This window comes from Sarcophilus harrisii, chromosome 2 (assembly GCF_902635505.1).
Source record: "Sarcophilus harrisii chromosome 2, mSarHar1.11, whole genome shotgun sequence".
NCBI lineage: Eukaryota > Metazoa > Chordata > Mammalia > Dasyuromorphia > Dasyuridae > Sarcophilus > Sarcophilus harrisii.
The window spans coordinates 19,761,783-19,788,380 of record NC_045427.1 but is presented as its reverse complement, the minus strand read 5'-3'; the positions used below and the strand labels follow the sequence as shown (position 1 = coordinate 19,788,380).

At 42.8% G+C, this 26,598-nt stretch overlaps 1 protein-coding gene across 4 annotated transcripts in view; it reads right to left on the bottom strand.

The window, feature by feature from the left end:
• EXOC6B (exocyst complex component 6B) overlaps positions 1-21,118 on the bottom strand; it is a 490,548-nt gene extending 469,430 nt beyond the window's left edge. The window contains exon 1 of one of the 4 annotated variants that reach the window (XM_031949716.1): positions 19,892-21,118. The gene's annotated coding sequence lies outside the window, so the exon portion shown is untranslated. The remainder of the gene's footprint in view (positions 1-19,891) is intronic. The other 3 variants (XM_031949717.1, XM_031949718.1, XM_031949719.1) reach the window with 3 other exon arrangements.
• Positions 21,119-26,598: the final 5,480 nt, after the last annotated feature.

The following is a 26,598-nucleotide window of genomic DNA, read 5'->3' as shown; positions in this document are numbered from 1 at the left end:
CACACACACACACACACACACATTCACACTCTCTCTCTCTCTCTCTCTCTTTCTTCCCCCCCACCCTCTCGGAAACTGGTGAACAAGTTTTATGCCAATCCCTGGGTGCTGCCTCCTCAAAAACCAGCCCTTTGAAGCTATGATCCCTGAAAAGTTAACAGACTAATATATTATATTATTATTGTATATAATATAAATATAATAAATATGTAATATAAATATAAAGTAGACTCGGCTTTTAATGTATAGTCAATACTAAAAAACTTCTGTGTTCAATTTTCTACCTTTGTAGCATTTTGGATAATATATAGTTGCACTTTAGTATTTAGAATGAAAGAAAATCATGGAAAGTAAATTTCTAAGCTTTACCAAAATCAAGAATTAAAGAGCAAACTGAAGATGGAATCACCTCCTCCTGAAAGAAACCTCCAAAGCAGAAATTCCAGGAAATCCAGAGCAAAACCCAAAGCTCCCACATCAAAGGGAAAAAAATAAAAATACTGTTAAGTATCCAGAAAGAAGTTTTTCAAGTACTAAGAATCAGAGAGACAGGATCACATAACACTTAGCAGCTTGTATTAAACATGATAAGAGATTCTGGAATATAATATTCCAAAAGGCTAAAGATTCAGATTTACAGCCAAGAATAATCAATCTTGAGTATAATTTTACCAGGAGAAAAAAAAAGTGGACCTTTAATAGAACAGAAAATTTTCAAGCATTTCTCATGAAAAGACAAGAACTGAGTAGGAACTTTTAAATACAAGAATCCAGGGAAACATAGATAAAATGTATATGAGCAGGGGTCATATGATGATGTAGTATTAACATTCTAATAGGAGAAGAAACATGTGTGCCTTCAGAACATTCATGAAATTTTCACATTTCACAACATTCCCAACATTTTAAACAAACACAATTTTGAAAGACTAAAGAACTATGACCAATAAAATATCCAATCTTTTTTTTCAGTGAACTTATGATGAAACATTAGTATCATTTTCTGACATAGCAGTGATGCACTCAAGGTACAGAAAACACAAATGAAAAAGCATTTCTTAGCCACCTATGATGTGTCAAATAGAATCCACTTTTTGCTTAACTTGGTAATTTATTATGAGTCTTTTTTTCTTTCTCTCAATTTTCCAAACAAAGGAGTAGTAAAACAGGGATTAGAAAACTGATGGGTGAAAAGGGGGTGGCGCTTAAAAAATATTTAAATGCATAGAAGACAACAGAAGGAAATATTAGCAGGATAGTTTTAATGTATAGAATTTATTATATATGCATTTTTACAACAATATGTAAACTATGAAATGGAGATTCAAATTTTCATGAACAATGTTCTTTTTGTGTGCTACTGTGAACATGGGAATACTTTTAATGTTTAAATTAAAATTTTTAATTTAAAAAATGCATTATTAGCAAATCTGAGACTAGAACTGAAGCAGACCAGTATACTTCCCATCGTGCTATTTTAGTCTTCTGTAATATCCAAGTTCTCTTCCAGCTCTAAAAAGTATGATAACTATTTAATAAATAACAAACAAGGGGACCAAAATAAAAAATATTAATAATAATAATCCACCTGGCAGAGACATGGAAGATTATCCATTAAAAATTCAAATGAAAGGAGAATACTGCAAAAAAGATGAAGCAGAACCTCCAGATACTCCAACTGGGTATATGACTTTCTGCTGATTGAATCAAGTTTTATATCACTGTTAGACATTTCAAATGGAAGCTACAATAATTCAAAATACTCTGGCCTAACAATCCAAACAGAGAAAACGAAGTAGACTCTTTTTTTTTTTTTTTTTGTCCAACTGTACACATAATGATGTCCTACTGAGCAAATAAGTGAAGTCCATTAGCACACAGAGTTTTGATAGACAAATACATGGGCAATGGGTTGGGCTCAAAATCAAATAGGAATAAAAGAGCAGGATATATTGTACTGGAAAATTCAATGACCCCAGGTGTTTTCCTGAAATGAAACTCCATCTATTAACACTAATATTTTTCTGTTGGTGGTATATGGTAACAAATCATGGAACATAACAATCTTTGAAGTATCAATATTGTGACTCAGCCAAAGAACAACAAACAAAAACATGGTAGGTCTAAATAAACCATATTACAAACAATGAACTGTTCAAGAAACTGTGATTAAAAAAAAAACAAAAAAACCAAAGACATCATACAGAGATAGGAAATAACAGAGACTGTATAACCTTAAAGAAATTCAGAAACTCCCAGAACACTGAATTGAAATGGCCCTGAATTTTAGATAGCACAGCACAGCTGCAAAGTGCTCTACAATACAGGATAAGAGGGTGAGGAGTGGAATGGTCACAGCAATGAGATCACAAAGCCACTGACATATTAGTATTGAAGTCAAAAATTAATCTTAATGGATGACATTTTATTATAGTACTTCAACAGTTGCCAAGTGTTTTATATTATCTCATTTGAACCTCATAACAGACCTATGAAGTAGATAAACAAATGAAGGCTGGGAGGTCCAAGACAGAGGTAAAAAAATGTGCAGGGAGAAAAAGCTTTTTCTATAACCAAGGCTTTTGTATCTGAAATTAGAGTGCTGGCTTCATCCCAGAGAAATCCAGATGGTTGGAGACACGTCAATTAGTCATGCCTTCAATGAAAAGTAGATGAATCAGAAAGAATTTTGAAATTCAAAGTTTAAACTGAATCCATTCAAGAGTCAAACTCAGGATCTGATAAAACATGAGCTACTTATCTCCTTTCTAAATGAAGTTAAAGTTAAATTAAATATTCATAATAATAATATGACATTTACATATGACCTTAAAGTGCCTTACATACCTTATCTCACTTGAGTTTCTTAACTCACAACATTCACACACACACAGTTTCTTAATTCACAACATTTTAAACAAACACAATTTTGAAAGACTAAAGAACTATGACCAATAAAATAGCCAATCTTTTTTTTCAGTGAACTTATGATGAAACATTAGTATCATTTTCTGACATAGCAGTGATGCACTCAAGGTACAGAAAACACAAATGAAAAAGCATTTCCCAAGCATTTTCCCTGTGTTACTTCCCAAGTATAATAACTAATTTTTTTTCTGTAGATGAGGGCTCAGAGAACTTAATTGACTTTTCTGCTGTCAGACTGATAGTAAACTAGATATTCTTGATTCCAAATCCAATATCCCACCTAATTCACCTTGGCTGCCTCTTAAATTCATTCTAAAACTTGCAAGTTTTAAACAAAATGGTCTTCTGACGTGGCTTTCACTAAAGTTCCATCAGAAAGCAATGGCCGAGGTTCCAGAGAGACCAGCCATTCTAGCGCAATGGCGTCCCTTTCACGATTGCTAAATCATGGGCGTGCACGAGGACTGAACCAAAAGGATCCACAAGATGGTCAGCAGAAAAGGCTCCTCCAGCACTTGCAGCAAAAGCGGCAAGTCTAAGAAAAGACTATACAAACACATGCCAGGAAATGAACTGGGCAGCCTCAAATGACAAAGTCTCTTTTCAAAAGTCACAGATGAAAAGGGGTGAGGGAGCAGACAGAGAAGGAAGAAGCCAACTCTTTCCAAAAGAACAATTCCTCTATCTCCCTGATAGAGATCTGGGACTTCCAGAAGATCAGACCCCAGGAAAATGGCAGAATCCACATGAGTTTGACCCCTTTCTTGCAGCTTTCACTTGAAAAGCCTGAAAGGTGAGTACACACACACACACACACACACACACACACACACACGGCTGTTGTCTCATCTTGGTGCTAAGGAGATTGGCACAAAGGCTCCAAATGACTCATCCAAAGATGGCAGAGTGAGTCAACCAGTCAGTCAGAGGAAGAACCCAGGAAGAGAACGGGGGAGTTTACATCAGCAAAACTCTTATGGCAGCTCTGTAACTGATCCTCTACGGGAGGGGGGGGAGGGGGGGGAGAGGATAAACCTTGGGTGTGACCTTCTGACTATCCCAATGCCACACCTGGTTGGAACCTGAAGTTGGCAGGGGCAAAGGAGCTCCCTTCCCCCCAGTTTTAAAGCATTGTTACCAACTTGACCCCCAAACCCCTTCTTCTTGGGTTGGTTTGGTTTTTAGGGCTGTTGTTTTTTTCCATTCAAAAAGTGAAGCTGAAGTAAACTATGCAACTCAGAATGTTTGTGTGATGCTTTGGTCAGGAAGGCTGGCAGTCTGTGTACAAAGCAACATGGTGACTGAACATAAACTCAACAAAGGCAGAAATTTTCTGCTTACTTGTTAAATGTCAAAAGACACATATACTTGGAAATTATTTGATTTTATTTTTAAAGTTAAAACTTTTCTAAAGGCCTTCAAGCTAGGAAAATTCAAATTAAATAAATAAATATCTTTTATTTCAGAAAAGTAAGATTGAAATCAAGTTAAAAAAAAAAAACTTCCATCAGCTCTAAAATAACTGGGTTGTGATGTATAGATTTTATATAATAGATGTGTTTCATCTTCAAAAAGCAGAACAAAATCCTTGTCTTCCTTCAAGGTTTTACTTGTGTCACCTCCTCCAGGAAGTCCTCCTTGATTCCCTTACTTTTCTCTTTCCTCAGCTTTCCCTGGAATACCTTCTTTGAATTCCTCATGCCCCTCCACCATACTTGATCCTGTATGATACATAAATTCACGCTTATAACATAGTCCCATAAGTTCCTCTGGGGGAGGAAGAAGTAGAGGAAGTGGAGGAGGGGGAAAAAGAAGAAAGGAAGAAGGAAGAGGAGGAAAGGCACAGGCCACAAGGCGATTAGGCCTAAGAAAGGCTCATCTAGATGCTCCCAGTGTGTTGCCCATGGGCTAGTATGCATGCTAGAGAGGGGTGGGTGGTGCCAGACTGTTAGAGGAGCAGACTTTCAAGCCTTCCTTGGGCACTGTGTGATCACAGGCAAGTCAATTAATGTCTCAAAGTCTGTTTCCTAGTTTGTAAAAGGAAGATAAATAATACTTACACAAGCAACATAAAAGGACCGTTGTTAGGAAGCCTTGGGGAACTATAAACATGTGAGCAGTTTATCATTATTATAGAGCTAGTTAACACTTTGATTGACATTCAACAGGCAAACTGAAAGAAAGTTCCATGAGGCATCATGGGCAAAGATGAAATTCTAACCCAGGTCCCAAGTGTCCACTTTGGCTACTGCCCTCTTCCAGACTTCGGACAACCCCAACCTCTGATGGGCGCCTCCCCGAGGATCTGAGCTGTAATGTTCTCCTAGGAAGGGGGGGAGGGGGTAAAGGGTACCGAGCTAGCCTATACCACTATCACCTACCCCCCCCCCACTCCCTTGAGGCCTTCACCTGAATAAAAGCTATAATTATAGTCAACCTGGAGTTTCTGAAAGCTTGAGCTCTCATTGAGCACAACGCTAAGTGTAAGTAGGTCATTGCAACCTGACACCAGCCCAAGCAAATCAGGGGAGCCATGAGGAGGCTGGGAATCTCCCAGGAGCCTTTTCAGCCTCGGCTTCTCCATCACAGAAATATGAGTCCAATCAATTCCGTAGGGAAAGGGGGGGGCCAAACGCGAAGAGAGATGGATCCCATTTGAATCTGGCTCAGGCTGGACTCAGCAGCCGGGGAGTCTGGCCCCTCTGCCTCAGGGCATCAAACTCATTTCTAGTCCCAAATGTCTTCAGGATTTAGAGACAAGAATCAGGAAGCAGGTGTTTCAGGGGAACATCACTGCGCAATGGTGGTCACCCTGGCTCTGGGAGCAGCCCCAGAGCATTGGCCCAGGGCAGGGCACAGCAGCGGGGAAGGAGAGCAATGGCCCCCAGCATCTCATAAGGTGGCCCAAGAGGACCATCTGCCGGCCAGCCAGGATGCACACATGGTCTCGGGGGCCAACTTAGTGGATGAGGCTAAGTGAGTCACACATACTCAGTCTCCAATTAACCCAGCTCGGCCCCAGACGATACTTCTAAACTAAAGAGCTCCTTAAGGGAGAATCTAAATTTACCCTCATTCCTCCAAGTTCAATTAAGTTAAAATTAAAAGCATTCATCATGTGCCTATCATCTGTCAAATACTTGATCAAATAAGTCCCAAGTATGGGGGGGAGGGGAAAGCATTCTAACCAATGGAAGTCTCAGAAAAGCCTCCTACAGTACGAGACACTTGTTGTTTGTGGGTGCTTATCCTTCCTTCTCAGAGTGCACAGCAGGGAGGGGACACCATGACTTGCAAGTGGACTGGCCTGAAGTGAGGGAGGGCTGGGCAAAGTCAGTGGCCTCATTTCTCCTCGGGAGCCCTCTGTGTCCAGGAAGATACAGATCTGGACGACTGGAGATGGCCCCCAAGAATCACTGAGCTGAGCTTTGAAGGGAGCCCAGGATCCCCAGGGACAGAGCAGAGGGGATGCGCCTTCCAAGCATGGGGGCCAGCTCACACCAAGGCCCAAGAGGAAGCTGAAACATGAGGTCTGGGGAACAGGAGCATCCCGGGCTGGCCAGAAAGCAGAATGCAGGAAGGGGAGGGAGGTGAAATTAGACTAGAAAGGAAAGACAGTCAGGTGACCAAAGATGGATTAGATCCCAGAGGCGACAAGGGGACATTCATACTCCCCAAGAAGGGGAATGCACTTTAGGAATAGCCACTTGGCCATCCTGGGGTGGCTGGAGACAAAGACAAACCAGGCGCTCTGAGAATAGGCCGGGCCTGAGTGAGGAGATCTCCCAGGTTTCCCCTCTCCCACCTATCCTTTAAAGTCCTGAAGATAGCTCCTGGGCATCTCCCCTTCCCCCCCCCCCCCCCCCCCCCCCCCCCCCCCCCCCCCCCCCCCCCCCCCCCCCCCCCCCCCCCCCCCCCCCCCCCCCCCCCCCCAAGTCTGCCCTTCTCCAGGTCAGACGCTCCCCAGCTTCCTCTCCCAATCCTCATCTACCACAGCCCCCGGGGCCTTGCCCTGAGTACACTCCACTCCCCGGTGTCCATCTTCACAGGAGACACACAGAACGGAACAGAACATTCCAACGAGGGCTGATCAGAGCATGACACCTGGCCCATTCTTACTGGAGCCCACTCGGTTTTCTTGGATGATGAAATGCTGATTACTCCTGAGCTTCCAAGCTGCTGAAAGCCCCAGACTTTTCTCAGGTGACTTATATTCGGCTTTCTCCTTACCGCAGCCTGGCTCTGGATCCCAAACTCCGAGTCCATTCCCTTGTTCTGTGCGGGTAATCCGCTCTCAAACTGGGGGGAAGCCCTTGCAGCTTCTGAGGCTCTCTATCCACAGGCTCCCTATCAAGCCCTTGCCCCTCTAGCACCTGGAGTCCATGGCTTTCTGCAGACAAGTAACTGAAAGTAACAACAATACTCCACAACAACTGAGGCAAGAGTAAACTACTCTTTAGCACATGTTGAATTCATGTCAACAATATTCCAACCAAAAAAATTTTTTTCAACTTCCATTCAACAAATATTTGCGTACACACTATATGGAAAGAACTGTGATTATCCTTTTTTTTGGCCAACTCACAAAGCACACTAAAAGCTAACCTAAAAATAGAGAAAGGAGACATCATGAGGAACCACTGGAACTTTTACTATCATGGTCTGAATTCATCCTTTGCAGAAAAAAATTATGTTGTATCTTTTTCCTGTGTGGATGGGTACAAAAGGAGGAATGGGGGCAGGGCGGGTGTCAGAAGAACACTAACTCTCTGAATCCAGTAATAAAAGACAGGATATATAAAAATAGGGCCCCAAGCCACTCAGTTAAATCAACAATTTCAGTTCCATTTCCTAAAGTAAATGATAAATTTCCAACTCTGGCAAGGGCAAGGAGGGAGCTCGGGCTGACAAGATATTTCAAAGTTCAGAAGAAAAGCAATCCAGGCCAACCAGTGTGACTTGACTCCTTTGCAAATGAAGATTTGAGTTTCCTTCTATAGATACGCTCAAATAAATAACTGAGTGCTTCGGTAAATTCCTTAGTCAGGAAATCTCCATGCACCTCAGAATCCCTTAATTTCACTGTTTAAACGTACACATTCACACTTGGACTTGCTATTTTAAGAATGGGTCGCCATTAAATTGAATGAGAAAACAGACACAGAATCTTATGATTTATGATTAAATAGAAAAGAGTGAAATGCTTTGAGTAAACTTTTAAAAACCGTAGTGTGTTTCTGTGTGGTTCCTGAAAAGGCCACAGACTGGCTTTCATTGGATCTTTGACAATACACTAAATCGAAAGCCTCCTGAGGCCAGGCTCATGCCTCAACAAATTGAACTGAGAATACACAGTAAGGCTTAACTAATTTTGACTTCACTAATTAAAAATGGTTAAATTAGTGAACTAATATGAACAAGAGGCACGATGTGGAGCTAAATGAAAAGAGGTCCTGTGTTCAAATTCCACCTCTTACTATCATGGCCCAGATGTCAGCTTCTCTGTGGTGAAATAGAGGGGTTGCCATGTGATTTCTGTCATCCCTTCCAGCTCTGATTGTAAGATCAGGCTGTGTAAACTGTCTTTAAAGACCATAAGAATCCCCATCTTAAAAATAATTCTCATCTACTCACCAAAACACAGCCAGGCAATTAATTTAGTTCTAGTTGTACTTGAAAACAATCAATCCCAATTTCTCTAGAAACACTTTTTATTTCAGACTTTTCACTTATTCCAAAAGGCTTCCTCAAGGAGATTTCTGTACTTGAATTGTACTGCTAGTACACCTTTCTGGAAAAGTTCCCAGGCAGAAAGAACAAGATCCTTGCCCAACCTGGCAGCTTCTTCCAGGGGTGACCATCCCCCCCGAGATCCAATCATATTCCCAAGATTTCACTCATATGTGTGCCCCCTCGGCCAGCCCCATGATACCTTAAGAGATGGCCATTGAGAATTTACTTGAACAAAAAAAATCCATCAATTCTTAGTCAATGTGGTGATGAGCCTCTCATTAAATGACATACAGTATGTCACCTGGCCCATATATCACCAAATTCAGTAATCAAAAATCTATGACTAAATGTGACTTTAACCCTCTTCAATCATTTTTTTTAATTAAAGTACATCATTTTTGTACATTGGGGTTCCCAGTTTTATTTTTTTAATTGATAAAATACTACTGTTTCCTTCAAACCCATGCCTCTAATTGTTCAAAACAGTGCTGTGTCCCTTGTGTTTTCCTTTTCTTTCTTTTTTTTTTAATTAAAGCTTTTTTATTTACAAGGCATGGATAATTTTCCCAACATTGACCCTTGCATAACCTTTTGTTGGAAAATTTCCCCTCCTTCTCCCACCCCCTCCCCCATCTGGCAGATTGTCCAATATATGTTAAATATGTTGAAATACATGTTAGATTCAATATATGTGTGTACATATTTATACAGTAATCTTGCTGCACAAGAAAAATCAGATCAAGAAGGAAGAAAAAGAAAAACTGAGAAAGAAAACAAAATGCAAGCAAATAACAACAGAGAGAGTGACAGTGCTATGTAGTGATCCACACTCATTTCCCATGGTTCTCTCTCTTGGTATAGATGCTTCTCTTCATCACTGCACAAGTGGAACCAGTTTGAATCATCTCATTGTGGAAGAGAGCCATGACCATCAGAAATGATCATCGTATAGTCTTGTAATTGCTGTGTATAATGATCTCCTGGTTCTGCTCATTTCACTTTGTTCCTGTAAGTCTCTCCAGGCTTCTCTGAAATTATCCTGTTGGTCGTTTCTTACAGAACAATAATATTCCATAATATTCATATATCACAATTATTCAGCCATTCCCCACTGATGGGCATCCACTCATTTTCCAGTTTCTGGCCACTACAAAAAGGGCTGCCACAAACATTTTTGCACATGTGGGTGCCTTTCCCTCCTTTAAGATCTCTTTGGGATACAGGCCCAGTAGTGACACTGCTGGATCAAAGGGTATGCAGAGTTTGATAACTTTTTGAGCATAGTTCCAATTTGCTCTCCAGAATGGTTGGATCCATTCACAACTCCACCAACAATGTATCAGTGTCCAGTTTTCCCACATCCCTTCCAACATTAGTCATTATCTTTTCTTGTAATCCTAGCCAATCTGAGAGATGTGTAGTGGTACCTCAGAACTGTCTTAATTTGCATTTGATCAATAGTGATTTGGAGCACCTTTTCATGTGGCTACAAATAGCTTCAATAGATTCATCTGAAAATTGTCTGTTCATATCCTTTGACCATATATCAACTGGATAATGGCTTGAACTATTATAAATTTGAGTAAATTCTCTATATATTTTGGAAATGAGGCCTTTATCAGAACCTTTGACTGTAAAAATGTTTTTTCCAGTTTATTGCTTCACTTCAAATCTTGTCTGCATTAGTTCTATTTGTACAAAAACTTTTTAACTTAATATATTCAAAATTATCTATTTTATGATCAATAATGATTTCTAGTTTTTCTTTAGAGATCATTATTGATCATAAAATAGATATGATCAGTTTTTCTTTGATCACAAATTCCTTCCTCCTCCACAAATCCTCAGAGATAAACTATCCTATGTTCTAATTTGTTTATAGTATCATTCTTTGAGTCTAGATCATGAATCCATTTCGACCTTATCTTGGTATATGGTGTTAGGTGTGGGTCTATGCCTACTTTCTGCCATACTAGTTTCCAACGTTCCCAGCAGTTTTTCTCAAATAGTCAATTCTTATACCAAAAGGTGGGACTTTTTGGTTTGTCAAATACTAGATTATTATAGTCATAGGCTATTTTTGTCCTATGAACCTAATCTAATCCACTGATCAACTAGTCTTTTTCTTAGCCAGTACCAAATGGTTTTGATGAAAACTGCTTTATAATATATATTTAGATCTGGTATAGCTAGGCTTTCATTTGCTTTTCCTTGTGTTTTTCAATAAAAAGAATTTAAATTAAATTAATATGCGACATTACCTCACACACACACTTAAGATATTACAAGACATGCTAGAAACTATAAAACAACTTACAAGGAAATGAAAACTGGACAGTCGCCTAATTGGAAAAAAATGTCTCCTATGATTAAAAAATTTAAATACAAAAAAAAAAATTTCACCCAATTCAGAAGATTTGCAGGGCAGATTTTGATGAGGTTTTTAATGGACAGGGAAAACAAATCATAAAAAATCATTTATTAAGCACCACTTGGTATTGAGTTGTCTCATTGTGTCCAATTCTTCATGACCCATTTGAGAATCTTCATGATTCTCAGCAGACACTAGAATGTTCTGCCATTTCCTCCTCCAGCTCATTTTGCCAATGAGAAAAGTGAAGCAAACAGGGTTAAAAGATCTGCCCAACATCACACAGCCAGTAAGTGTCTGAAGTCAGGTCTGAACTCACAGATGAATGAATCTTCTGACTCCAGGCTCCATCTACTTTGCCAGCCACCAATGGCACTAAATGCCAATCAGTTGCCAAGTCCTCCTGTTTCTCCCTTCATACCATTTCTTACATCTAACCCCTTTTCTCCAGAACAACTTCCAGGCCAGCTCAAGCCCTCTTCACTTTGACTTGTGGTCCTGGCCTCCAGTCTCCCCACTCCAACAGACCTTCCACACAACTGCCAAAGGGACCATCCTCGAATACTGATCTGACTGCATAACAGCCCCTCTTGAGCTCCAGAGCTCCTTACACCTAAAATCACATAAAGCCCCTGTATTTGGTATTTGCACCCCATCAAGTATGTGATAGGCCAGATGAACCAGCCTTTTCACTCTGTCATGCAACCTGCCTTCTTCTACCTTCAAGCCTTATTCCTGTCTGCCCCCCACACCAGGAAACTCTGCAATGTGTTCAGGCATACAAGATATACATATGCAAAACAGTCTGAAACCAACAATTCACCAATGGATGGCTAGACTTCTGGACTCAGCCTCTACCTGGGACTCAGAACTCAAGCTCCCACACTGGGGCTTCTACCTGGTGAACTGTCACCACTTCTAGACTGAACCAGGCTTCCCCTGCTAGAACGTTCCTAGCCATCTCTTGAGATGTCACCTGACACATACTCTTCTACCATCCACTCGGCGTACTAATACCATTTATAGGAACAATAATATATCGCCTGCATAGGGCATGTTATTCAATTGCTCAAGTCCAAACAACATCCCTGGGACTTTTCTATCCAAAATGTTCTTTGTGAGCCTGCTTCTGTGTGCATCCTCAATATACATAGAATGTCATTTAAATACTATTTCACTTATCATAAATGATAAATTGCTTGCTGCCGGTGCTAACTGATAAGAGCTCAAAGGAAAGACCAACTAAGTATAAGACTGACAGAGTTCTTGGAGGAGGACGGTTTGAGCTGGATTTTAAAAGATGATTAAGATTAGTTGGGCAAATCTTTGAGAATGCTTACTGAAAAGAGAGGGAATTCTAGGCTGGGAATAGGGGACTCGAGGTAGGGGAAAAGAAAGGGTGGTATAAAAATAGGCTCAGAAGAATGGAAGCTCCCTGAAGTCAGAGACGTTTTCATTTCTGTCTTTGCACTTTTCACTTCTGTCTAGCACATAGCTTTGCAAATATACATGTGGGAATGTATGTGCACAAATACATACAGACACAAATACATAGTGATAGATACTTATATATATACACAAACATTAATATACAGACACTTTATCCTAAGATCACATTTAGGGGTTAGGGTGATCTAACCCAACCCCCCCCTCATTTTACAGATGAAAAAACTGCAACCCAAAAATGTAAGTGACTAGCAAGGTCATAAAAGTAGAAAGTTTCCAAGTCCCAAATCAAATGCATCATTCTGTTCCCCATCAAAGGCCCTGGACTGTACCAGTCAATGCTTATAGATGGAAACCCAACTGAAATGCTGCTAGAGGGAAGTCACCCCTGGCAGTTCCCATGGGTGAAGGATGTTGCCTATAATATGGGAATCACAAGTTCAAACCACAACCCCCAACAACAAAGACTTCTTGTAGCCCTCACCGGGGTGCTTTAAGGTTCACAAAGTAATTTCTTCCCAGCTGCTCCCATATTAAAGAGGAGGGAACAGGACCAATGAGAAAAAGTGACTTACCCCACATTCACATGGCTAACAAATGTAAGCTAGAAGCCAGATCCTCCAGAAAAACTTATGGAGTGGAAAGAGCCCAGAAGGCGGACTCAGAAGACCTGGGTTCAAATCCTAGCTCAGCCATTTTCCTACCTTTATAAAATTGGAAAATCATTTGATTCTGTCACATCTCAAGGAATCGATCGATAGACAATTATTCAGCACTGCTGATGATGTAGTAATAAGGCCTGTGCTAGGGACTGGGGAAGCAGAGCAAAAATGGCCTGCAGCCTTCCCTCAGGAAGCCTGGTTTCCCTAGAATATTCCCTTATCAGTAAAATGAGGGGACCACACTGGATCTCCTTCTGGCTCTACATTTCCATGAAATTCTTAAAACCCACACTGACAAAAACCAGAAACCAACTGGATGAGCACAAATGGGGAATGACTGACAAAATTATAACACAAGAAGAAAAGAGAATATTATTGTTCTGTAAGAAAAATGTTCTTACAGGGCTGGGTTCAGAGACACCCACAGAGACTTAGGTGGGCTGATGCAGGGTGAAGTGAGCAGAACCAAGAAAACCACATTTATAGTAAAGGAAAACAGCTCTGGAAGATGAGAACTGGGAACCCCGCAAGGACCCCAGAAGAGTAATGATGACTCACATTCCTCACTTGGGGACCCTGAGATGCAGGAAGATGATGACACACATCTGTAAACAAGACCTCTGTGAAGGAGGCTCCGCTTGTCCATGCTTTATGTATTAAAAGGATGGCCAACTTTTCAAAGGGCTAGAATTTTGGGGGTAATAGAGTTACACAAGGTATGACAACAAAACTTTGACAAGAGGCACAGAAAAGAAGAGAAGGGGAAACAGTTAACTCACAGTCGATGACTGGGGTTAAATTTAGCCTTCCCCTAGCATCCTTATCCAGACTTCTCTGCCATCCCCACCCCATCATCCTTGTGCAGTCCCACTTGGGACTCTGCCAGTTCTCACCCAGAAGACCTCCATGTTGCGCACATGCTGCCAGCTGCCTACTGCCCACCCCTCTGTGACTCTGGAGGAGGGCCACTCCTCGCCTGTACTGGTGCCCAGCACAGAATGACCCCTCACAACAGGTACTTTCTCTAGCTGTGACACTTACCAGAGATTCACAGTCTCAAAATAACCTCCTTCTGTTGTTCTTGGTACCTGAACATGTCCATGTTTGCTGATGTCAAGTTCATCATTTGAAAAGCTACACCAGCTGGTTAGTAGTTTTCACCATGACTGAAAGCCTTCCCACTCAATCCCAGGGACACATAGATACGTTCTCAACATTCAGTACTCCTCGGTGAAGCCTCTTCTCCCACTGGTGAGCTCCTCCCAAGGCTGTCATTTTATGGAGAACTCAAGACTGGCCTTCATTCCCCTCCTGACTCCCAGACTTGCAGTCTCATCCAGGAACTTCCCTCAGCATTCATGTCCTCCTTGCCTTGAAGCATCTGACCACCCCTGAGACACGAAGCATCTCTAAGTGGTATGTGGCCAAGGGAACAGAGCACTGGGTCTGGAATGTGGAGTTCCTGAGTTCAAATCCTACCTCAAACAATTACAAGTTGTGTGATTCTGGGCAAGTCACCTGACTTGGGCAAGTCATGTGTAAATGAAGTTAATAACAGTCTCTCCTTCACAGAGATGTTGTGAGGAGCAAATGAAATAAAGTGTCCCCCACAGTGTTATCACATAGTAGGTACTTAATAAATCAATGCTTCTGATGAAGGGTGGAGATGATCAGATTTTAAATATCAGCTTGAAATTCTAATTCTCTTCTCACCTGGAAGGTGGAGGATAAAGGAGTGTCAAGGGAAGTCCCTAAAGGAGATCAGTGGCCTAATTTCTCCCTAACTGTGCTGCATGAAATTCATGTCCACAGGAATCTAATTGGGGCACTCCCAAACCCTCCTACCACCTACATAAGGACTCCAGAACCCAGGATCCTTTGGATTCCCAGCCTCCTTTGCCTCCAGCTCCTTCTCAGTCCCTTCTCTGCCCTTTCTAGACTGTTGTGGCAAGGATCAACACCGTCACAGCAGACTTCTGGTTTAGGTCTTCTCTGGACCACTTCCAGCCCTGAGTCGGGGGCAGTGTGGCCCACCTGGCACATAGCCCTCAGGCTGCCAGGTCAGGGCGAGGCGCACCCACACCCTCCTCTGCGCTTCTCGTGGGGTGCTCCCTGGTCAGTACAATAAGCAGACTGTGCACACCGCCTGCCTTCAAAGGCTGGTTACACGTACATAAATGGCATGAGGAGAGCTCAGAGTGGCAGGGTGCCCTGAGATCTGGACCAGGATGCATCACTCCCACCAGGGGCACACAGCAGACGGTAAGGCAGCGCCCAAGCTGGAGGAACTGGAGGAAGGGCCGCGGAAAGCCTGTCCCAGGCATACTGTGGACTTGCAGGCCAGGCCAACCAAGACCTAAAGCATCTCACCCAAAAGGACATTGGGGCAGAAAGGAAAAGGCTGCAGGACTGGGGTCTGATCCCCCAAGAGTCAATTCTGCTTCTTCTGGGATCCACAGATCACCTAGGCCAACCCACTTAACTTCTTGGGGCCTCGATTTTCTTATCTGTAAAATGAGAAGGCTGGAAGATGATTCCTAAAGCCATCTGCCTCTAAATCTATCACTGGCAATGATTTTACAAAAAGCAGAATATTAGTAACTTTGTGACCATGAAAGGGAGACAACAATTACTTCTAATTCGACAAGAGAGTGTCAATTTACTCACAACTCTCACAAGCACCTTGTCAGATACTTGGGACAAGTATTAACATGTAATGCTTTACATTACACTTTACAGGTAAAGACTGCCTCCGAGAAATTAAAGGGCAACTAGCTAAAAGTTCTAGAATTAGGATTTGAACCCAAGCTCTCATCCAACAGGTTTTCTACTACTTCACACTACCACTCAGCATTCTGACTGCTTTGCCCATTATCTTCAAAGCCAGGCATTTGGGAACTATTTGGGAATTTTCTCTCAGAGTTTTCCACAAAGAAATTAGTGGGGGAAAAGGCACGAAGGCACAGTGAACTGTGTAGCGAGGTAGATAGGCCCTATGGATCAATGATCAAATCACCTATTTCTTACCCTCCCCCAGTATCAATTTACTGGGAAGGCATGTCCATCCTCTAACTGCAATCCAAAGCCAAAGTGGAAGGAAGATTAATAAGGGAAGGGCTGATCAAGCAAATGAAGAGAAGGCCTAGGAAACTATGACATCAGAGAGGACTTGGGACTGGGGTTCCTACATGATTATGGATGCAAGAATACAGTCGGGGTACAAGAGCAGGGCAGTAATTCTTCACAACTCAGTAACTTTCTAATGTGACTGACTCTCTGACGATGCCTTCCAACAATTCATTTTAGTAAAGCCTCCAAGCTCCCAAGAACACAACTATACATTCAGTAAACTATGACCTGAACTCCATCTAACTTAGCACTGTGCTCAATAAAAACTAGCTGAAGCCATTCTGTGAATAAAAGTGACATTAGACCTCAACTTTCCACTACAAAATGGGAAAACTTCGTAGCTCCCATGTATACCTTTGAAAACACTTCTGTCAGAAACACATACTTGATGCCCTGCTCAGGGTGCCATAGAGGCTCACCCAGCTGTTCAGAGGCACTCACATGAATATTACTTCACAACACACAGAACGTGTGAGATCGTGGCAGGGCTGCTAGACTCCAAAAGAGCCAATAGAGAAAGAGGACTTCCATCAGGCCATTTGGCATCTCGGTGGCAGTCAGATTCAATAGCAATACTGGAGGGAGGCTATTCCAATTCTACCATGCAAAGCATCCCCCCTCCAGGCAGGAAGTCTTCTCTGGGGGCATTTTTAAATCACAGTGATAGCAGGAACCACAAAAATAGGTCAAATGTATGCAATAAAAATAAACCCAGGGGAAAACAAAAATGAATAGGGAGGGTCCAGGAACCAGAAACAAAAAAAAAAGGGGGGGGGGGAAAGGGGGAAGGAAGGGGGAAGAGCATAAGGGTTTATCCTCAGGAAGATGAAAAAGGAATATAGGCACAGACTATTGCTACAGGGAGAAGGACTGAAAATGATCTAACCATATAAAAATCATTACCACACCCTTATCCCTAAGGAAATCATCAGTGGGCAATTTGCTAAAGGGAATAAATATCCACCTGCTCTCAACTACTTTTGGGACTGTGCTCCTTAAAGGTGAGAAACTTGGGCTGGCCCCAGGAAACACAAATTTTTAGATCTGCCTGTCTTTGAAGATAACGGGCAAGCCTTCTCAGGCCATCCAGAGAGAAGGAGACCTCCAAGGGAAAAGAATGTTATTTTTGCTCCAAAAAATAAAGCAGCTCCTTGGGTAACAGAATGAGGGACCTAGAAAAGAAAAACACAGTAAATGAGCCCAGGCAAGCAAGAGAAATCCCAAGGGCCACTAGGCTCAGCGTGGAGCTGGGCACAAGACACAAAATTCAATGGATTTCCAGTGACATCAGTGAGCACAACCAGGCTTTGGGACTGGAAAAACTTCTAACTAATAAAAACGATTGCAAAGCATGTTGCAAAATTCCCATTGCTACAATAGGCCACTTAATAAATAACAAGAACAGTGTGGGTGTGCACACAAACGGGAAGAAGTCAATGGCTCATGGAGTGGCTGTCTTTGGCACCTTATGCATACGCAATCTCCAATGAAGTCATCTCTTCAGTCCTCTGGGTATAGACCAAGGATGACTGAATACGATTCAACCAAACCTCCTCATGGTAAACATCAGGGCCACTGAAGGCACATAAAGCCGCTCCGGGATTCGGTGGCCGTCCCTAGCCCTGGCCTCTCCCCGCTTCTGAAAGCTCATCTCCCAGAGATGCCTACTTCCTACTCCCTGTCATGGCCTCTAAAATGAGAATTTTCCCTAGAGGCCCAGAATAAGCCAAATCATAACCTGTCTAACAGAACTGGAGTATCCAAAATGCTCTTCCCTGAGTAAAGATAACAATTCCAAGTAGATTTTTCCAAAGGCCACATCCTAGTATGTGAAAGCCAGAGAAAGGCCAATGTGACATACATGTGAATGACCTGATGGATATAAACCATGCTATATAATTTCAAGTCAAAAAAAAAAAAAAATCACTGGTGATGAACATCTGTCATTTATTTTTTCTTCTCTTCCCCTTCTCACACATAGTCACTGATCTTATAATTAAAAATTCCCAGTTAAAGCAATAACAAAGATAGCCACAACTCAAGGAGCTGACATTTGCATCCATCAGCTTGGAGTTTTCAAAATTCTTTCTTCACAACAACCTCAAGGACACCAAAGTACGACAAGGTTCCATGACTTAGCCAGGCACTTAAGGAGTCCTCAGAAGTTCAGGGGCTGAATCCAAAGCTAGTAAACCTGCCACTGCTCCCCACTGCACCCCATTACCTCTCAAGGGCAGACAGCCCCACAGAATCAAGGAGATTTGAAACTAAAAAGGCCAGAGAAACCTCTGGATCCAAGTGGAGCTGAACTGAAGTTTAATGACTATTTATAAGGCTCTGTTCATCCTTCAACAGGGACCTTTGAGATGAGGGCTTATCTTACTCTCCATCTCTAATAATTGGGCAACATGGGTAGAATGTCATTTAATAAGGGAAAGATGTGATAAAATAAGATAAAAACACAGAGCTGGATTCAAATAAACTTTTGCTTCTTATGGTCGGAACTGGCATCAAGCAGGGGCGGTAGCTGAGCAATCTCTGAAACGAGAGTCAGGGCTGAAGATGAAACAATGGGATGTCCACAGCAGCCTGGCATCTTCCTCCCTCTGGAGCACCAGGAAATAAAGGAAATCAGCCTAGTAAATACCCGGGCATCTTGGTTCCCAAGCTAACAACACTGGTTCTGGGCTAATGCCTCAAGCAACTTCTTCTTCCCTCAGACTCTGACAGAGATGGCCCAGGGAACTGCACCCTGCAGAAAACAGGCCCTGCCTCCAGCCAGGGCCCCACAGCCGTCATGGAGGGCAGAGAGCACCATGGGGACAACGCCCACTTTCCTAACCACCCAAGGGTACCTGCCAACTGACTGCTACCGACTAGCAGGTAAGATCCCAGACCCTAGCAGCCCTCCCCCTGCTTCCAGCCAGCCACCGTCCTGAAAGCAAACCAGCTAAAGAGGCAGCCTGGCGACTCCTTGTGAAGTTGAGGCAGCCAGAGCTCCCGAAGGCCCACTGACCACGGCTCTCACCACCAGAAGATTCCCCATGAGAAATGAACAGAGATTTCTCAGTGGAAATAACATTAAGGGAGGTGCACTACCTTCTACTTGGCCACTATGCCCTAAGGACCATGGGACTTGCAGCAAACTTTGATCACACAACGTGCGTCTGGGGTTTGGCCAGACCTTCAAAAGGTCATTATAAATTCAGACTCTGGTACTGCACTGGAAGCCTTAAAGCCTAATGTCCAATGGCATCTGCTAAAAGGGCCAGGGCAGCTGGGTGGAGCAGTGGAGAGCACACTGGGAATCAGGAAACCTCGTCTAACTGAATTCAAAGCTGGTCTCAGATACCTGCTCACTGTGACCCTAAAGAAGTCATTTAACCCTATTTGCCTCCGTTTCTGTCTCTGCCAAATGGGCTGGAGAAGGAAATGACAAACCATTCTATCATCTTTGCCAAGAAAACCCAAATGGGATCATGAAGAGTCAGATACAACCGTGACGAAGAACAAAACCACTGCACTAATTATATTATTCAGCCTTATTTTACTTTCAAGTCTGAATTCCTGCCCTATTACCCACTCTCCCATTCCGAAAGCAAAGAGAAACAAAACCCATTACCGGCACGTGGAGAGCCTGACTCTGTCCCAGCTGTCCCGATTCTACCCCCCACGTAGTCCACACCAGCAATACTGAATGGCACCATCCACGTAGCCCAGAGCTGCACCCTCTTCATGCCCTGTAACCCCAAGAGTAGAGAAGTCATAAACTCTGTAGCCGCCCTGCCCCGGCCCTCAGAAACGGTCCCAAGAGTAAGCCTGTAAGCCCTGGGCAGGGAGAGGGGGAGGGGATAGCACACTCTCTGGGGAGTTAAAGGGATGACTCAAAGGTGGAGCAGCATCCTGGCTCAGGCCGTCTGTCCCCGAGTTTCAAACAGGCCCTGAGGGGCAGCACCATGTGAGTGGGGTCTGCTGCCAGAACCCCGGAAAACCAGGCTGTTTGGGGGGACTGGCATCTGTGGCAACTACAGACTTGCCAGAGCTTCCAAAAGACTAACAAGATGGGAAGAAGCTCTGCCGCCCAAAGGTTAAAGGTCCACTGCCCCAAAAACCGATTCTTGCCTTTCCTGTGGCACTCAGCCTGCATCTCAGCCTTCGGATTAATTGGTCCAGGGAATCTTGGGATTGTGTCATCATCTTTGCCATCTCAGCCCCACCTGCTATCCCCAAGGACAAACAGCCTCTCGAGTGACATCAGTCCCTCTGTCCCCCCAGGCCCTTGTGGCTTCTCCATCTCAAGCTTGTTAAATCTCTCATCCTAAGAGACTCAGAGCAGCTTTGCCCCTGCCTCCTGCTGCTGTTCCTCAGCTCAGTAAATTTCGGGGGGATCAGAAGGGGCACCTCCCCTTATTATCACGGTGGGCCCTCCTCGTCCTGTAGTCTATTTTCTTTTTCATTTTTCTGACTCAGATCCAAACTCTACCCCCGGGTCACCTTGGGGGCTCCCCAAGCTAGAGCAAAGAGCATCCTGTGAAGGCACCTTCACAGCCGCAGCCCAGGACCCTGGCCTCCCAGTTTGGAGCCTTCTTTACGCGTTTGTGCAGTATGGTGTGAGTATACATCAACCCAAGGTACAGGGAGAGTCAGCACCTCATGTCCTGACCGTTCAGAGTTCAGAAACATAAAGGCCATCGGAGGCAGTAACTGCCACTGACTCCAAGCTCATCCCCAGACCACAAAGGGCAGCCTCCCTTCTCTCACATGGTCCTTCCTCATCCAGCAGAAACCCTCGCACTCCTGATTCCCTCTGCCCAAGCCTCAGAGTCCACATCTGCTAAAGCAAAAACAATCTCCCTCCTCCTTTGTCTCTCAAGCCCCATCCCGCCCACCAGTCTCTCCCCAAGGAAGAGTGCCCTCTGCCCTCCCATCCCAGCAGGGTCTTTGGCTATATCTAGCTAGGCAACCCCCCTTTGTCTGAGGTCTCTTTTCCTCCAGCTCCTTCTTGAATTGTCTGAGAGCCAGCTTTCTCTAGAAAACTTTCCCTGAACAGCCTGGCAAGCTCCCCTTTTCTCACCCTACACCATCTCCCAAGCCAAGCAGTTAGATGCTCGAGCCCTTTCCCACAGTCCCTGCACCAAGGACACTCACTCCCCCAACCTTTCTTCGTTGGGAGACTGGGAGCCCACCTTGCCCACGAGATTCTGCCACACTGTCGCTCTCCGTCCAGTGCCCGGCTCCATCTTGCTCTGCACTGTGACCCCTGCCCTCATATCTGGCGACTTCAAACACCCCAGGCAATGGCTCCCGGAACCCAGCCTCCCAAACCACCAACATTCCTGACTTTCAGAAACCATTCTGAATCCTAATGGCTTATCTTCTGCCACTCCTCCTCTTCTCCTGACCCTCCCAGACATTATCCCTTCTTCTCCTCTCAGATCTCTAATGGCAGCTGTCCTGGCATCCGGGGCAGCAGGCTGTCCCCTCCCTTTTGTTTGCTTTTCCCTTGCCCTCAGGGGCCCTGCCCTCTGGCTTCTCCTACCTGTCCAATCAGGCCCTGGAGGTCTCCTTGGCTAACTCATAGCACCACCAAGTACGAGTGCCCTCCAAGGCTCTCTTCAGGCTTCTCTCTTCTCCACACATTCTCTCAGATAGTACCATCAGCTCCCATGAGGGGCAGCTAACTCCCACACCTGAGCTCAGTCCTGCAGCACTAAGCGCAAACCTCCATAGACGGCATCTCAAACTCAGCAAGACTACACCTCAGTATCCCCCCAAAAATTGGCCTCTTGCCAACTCTCCTTGTTACTGGTGAGGATACAGATTCCTCCCCCCCCCCCCCATTCATCCAAGGATGGAACCCTGGAGTCTTTCTTGTTTCTCTCCCTCAGCTTCTCATCTCCTGCACAATCTGCCTTCACTTGGAAGGAAAGGAGGAGGAGGAAGATAAGGACTTAGAATGGTTAGACAGGAAGCAGAACCGAGAGTGCAGAAGCCAAGGGACAAGAAATAGAGAGCAAGGAGGAAGCCTTAGAAGCCCTGGCTTCCTTCATGACTCAGGCCCAGTGCTGTCTGCTCCACAAGGTCTCTTCCTGATCCCAGCAGCAGCAGCACTCTCCTTCCTCCAAAATGTCTGGGTTTCTTTTCAATGTACTTTGTATTTATTCATCTGTGCACCTCCTCCCTCCCCTCCAAAAATGTCAGTTCCTTGAGGGCAAGGTCTTTTATTCTGAGTCTTTCTAGCTGTCACCAAGAGGAGTACCTGAAATACAGGAGGCATTTCATCAGTGCCTGTTCAAGTGAACTTTCAGCTTTTCTCCTCTCCTTCCTTCAGACTCCTCCACAATGAAATGACTGGAGGAGCTCTCAGATCCTTTCCTCAGCCCTGATCTGATTCCTCTCACAGCCTGACACAGGTATAATCATATCATCCACCCTAAAAGCAGTGTAAGAACAGTGTGATGGGGGAAGGGAAAAAGGATTTCAGGATATCATTTATAGTTCCTACTCAGTCAACAAGTAGCTCCACAACTCTGGGTTTTTTCTGTACAATACCCCCCACTACAATAGATTGAAGCATCTCTATGCCTCTGCATAGATTTCAGGAGTTATTGTGGTCATGTCCAACCTACAGGTGATGAGCCTCCTCAAACTGAATCCAACAGGTCTGTGTAAGACAAATATCTGATCTGTCTCGTATCTACTGCCTTTCTGACATGGCAAGCTCTAACACAATGGAGGACAGAGTCAGGATCCCAAAAGATCTGGGAAGACTAGCACAATGGGCCAAGGAAAGATACAAGATCTTATTCCTGGGTTCAACTGTTAAAAGACACTTTAGAGAAAAGTGTGGCAAGAAAACAGTCTATGTGAAAAATATTGATAATTTAGTGTAAAAGGCATTGTTAGGGAGTTGTGAACTGATTCAACCATTCTGGAGAGTAAATTTGGAACTATGTCCAAAGGACTACCACCCTTTGACCCAGTAGTATCATCACTGGGTCTGTATCCCAAAGAAATCATAGAGGGAAAAGGACCCACATGTGCCAAACTGTTTGTAGCAGCTCTTTCTTTGGTAGCAAAGAATTGAAAAATGAGTGGATGCCCATCAATTGGGGAATGGCTAAACAAGTTGTGGTACATGAAGGTAATAGAATATTATTGTTCTATAAAAAATGAACAAGCTGATTTTAGAAAGGACTGGAAAGATTTACAAGAACTGATGCTGAGGGAAACAAGCAGAACCAGGAATACATTGTGCAATGATCAACTATGAAAGACTCGGTTCTTCTCAGTGATTCAGTGATCCAAAGCAATCCCTACAGACTTTGGACAGAAAATGCCATCTGCATCCAGAAAAAGAACTATGAAGACTGAATGTCAATCAATACATGCTATGTTCACTTCTTTTTTTTTTCTCTCTCCTAAAATTTTTTCCTTTTCTTCTGATTCTTCTCTCCCAACATGATTCAGAAAACAATGTGCATTAAAAATAAACAAATTTACTAGAATTTAGTGTAATACAAGCTCACTATGAGTGAAGAACAAGCATGGAGGCCATTTTTTGAATTTGGGTATCTGAATGCTTGAGCATAGGCAGATCCACAGTGAGGAAGATTGTCTTCTATCCTGTTCAAGCTATAGCTGGAGTTCTTTTGTACAGTTTTGAGAGTCATATTCTAGAAAAATTTTGGCAAACTAAAGCACATGCAGAAGCATTTTCCATGCTGGCAATCAATAAAGTGAGAGACCTGGAAATTATGCCATGTAAGCATCATATTAGGAGTTAAATAAGTTTTGCCTGAGAAGACTTTAAAAAGTTGTATTTGTGATGATAGAAGTCTCTAAATATATGAAGAGTATTATTGTGATTGGCTCCACAAGGCAGACCTATTAGCAAAAATATCAGTTGCAGAGCAATATAATTCAGATCCATTTATCAAAAAAAAGTCTTAAGTATTAGAGCTATCCAAAAATGTATATGGAATAATAATGTCTTCATTTATCTCCTATAAGAACTCTTAACTCTCTGCACTTTCTCAGTCATTCTATAGAGACCTCCTCCATCCCTGGGTTTCCCAAACTGAGAGCGCTATCCCTATGGTCCTATCTTCTGACTGGCCAGTTCCTCCAAGAACTTCCATTTAAAGGAAAATGGCTGGGCCAGCCACATCATCATTCTACTCTAGACTCCACCTGACTTCCCCTACCATTTTCTTACTCAGATAACACTTTCCCTCTTTCAGCTTCCTTTCAGGTGCTGTCTTCCCAGACTATAATTTCTAAAGAGCAAAGACTCTCTTTTCTGCTTGTATTAACTATAGTCTCAGGCTTAGCACAATGCCTGGCACATAGTAGGTACTTAATCAATACTTATTGATATGATTTAGAAGGGGCTACTTTAAGAAGTAATGAGTATCCAATCACTGAAAGTCTTTGGATAAAGTTGAATGATTACTTAGCCAGAATGTTATAAAAGAATTTCCTATTCAGGTACAAATCCAAGATCCCAGGGTCACCCTTCATACTTGTTGAGGTAACAGAGTAGGACAAAAAAAAGTCTTTATATTTATGAATAAAATGTACTTACCTGAGTTGGGGGGTGGGTTGGATGTATATAAGTACATACATATATGTCAATAGACATATATATGTCTTTTGACATATATATACCTTTTATAAGTGCATGTATGTATGTATACACACTCACATATGTATTTCTGCCAGATAATCTAATCTGTCTTATATATAAGTTCACTTTAGCTTAATACAGTTATAATCACAACTAAGTAAGTTACTCTTGTGGGAGTTGCTAAGTATATTATTCTTAATTGTAATTCTAGCTCTTTTGCCTTCCATTTTATATATATATATGTGTGTGTGTGTGTGTGTGTGTGTGTGTGATTTTAGCTCCTTTGCTTTCCATTTTATATATATATATATATATATATATATATATATTCTAAGCCCTCTGCTCCTGAATAGTAGTAGCAGCTGCTAAACCTGCTAAGTCTTTCCTTCTGCCTGCTTGTAATATTTCCTCTTTGACCAAGGAGGTCAGAATTTTGACTGTAATATTCCTGGGAGTTTTCATTTTGAGATTTCTTTCAAGAGATTGTAAATGGATTCTTTTAGTTTTCTACTTTGTCCTCTGATCCTAAGCTATCTAGGCAGTTTCCCTTTATAATTTCTTTGAAAAAGAGTCATTCCTGGAACTATGCTCAAAAAGTTATCAAACTGTCCATACCCTTTAATACAGTGGTGTTTCTACTGAGCTATTTTCCAGGTTAGCTGCTTTTTCTAAATTTCATACTTTCTTCTATTTTCTGACTTTGTTTTGCTTCTTGATGTGTCATCAATTCATTAGCTTCTACTTGGCTGATTCTAATTTGTAAAGAGTTAACTTTCTTTAGTGAGATTTTGCAGTTGTATTATTATCATTTGACCACTTCTTGAATTTTAAGAAGTCATTTTCTTTGGTATTTTTTGGTACTTCTTTTACCGAGTTGCTGATTTTCTTTTCATGATATTCTTTCCTAACTCCCATTTTCCCCAGGTTATCATTTGCCATTCTTATTTAATTTTTAAATCATTTTTTCAAATCTCTTTAATTTTTTTCTAGCAATTCTTATTGATCTTACGTCCAATTTTCACTTTTCTTTGAGGCCTTGCTTGTAGATGTTTTCAAGATATTGTTTTCTTGTGTCTTAAGCTTCACTGTCACCACGACGGTTTTTATGATTCTTCTTTTGTTGTTTGCTCATTTTTTCCAGACTCCTTCTTGACTCTGGATTTCGTGTTTTCTTTTCCTCCTTGGGGCAGATGTCTAGCCTGAGCTTTCTTTTATGCTCTTCTGCTGCTTTCACAGCTCAGTCTCGTGGCCTCTAAGTTTGCAGTGCTTCCAAAGTAGTGTGAGCTGAGGAGAGAATTGTTGGTCTGGTGACCAGAGGTCTGCTGGTCTTCATCGTGCACATTTCTGATCCAGTCTGAGTCTGCTGGGTTGTGTGTGGTTAATTTCCTCTAGCCTGCTACTGGATTCAGTCACACAGTTCACTGGGAACTTCTACAGGTTCTGGGTTTCTGTCCTAGTTTATTTCACAGCATATGTGAGGCTAAAGATTAGAAATGAGTCCTATGTTTTTGGGCTCAAAGTCACATAGCTATGGTTCCGGAAACTGTTCCTCCTTATACAGCAAGGACCCCTGCTCTTTCATGTCTGGTCTCCTCTGCTCTGGAATTGTACCTAGAAGTAGGTAATGGTGGAAAGTGATGCCAAATGGCACCCATTCTTGCACCCACGGATGAAAAAGAGATCCCCTGGGATCTCTTCCT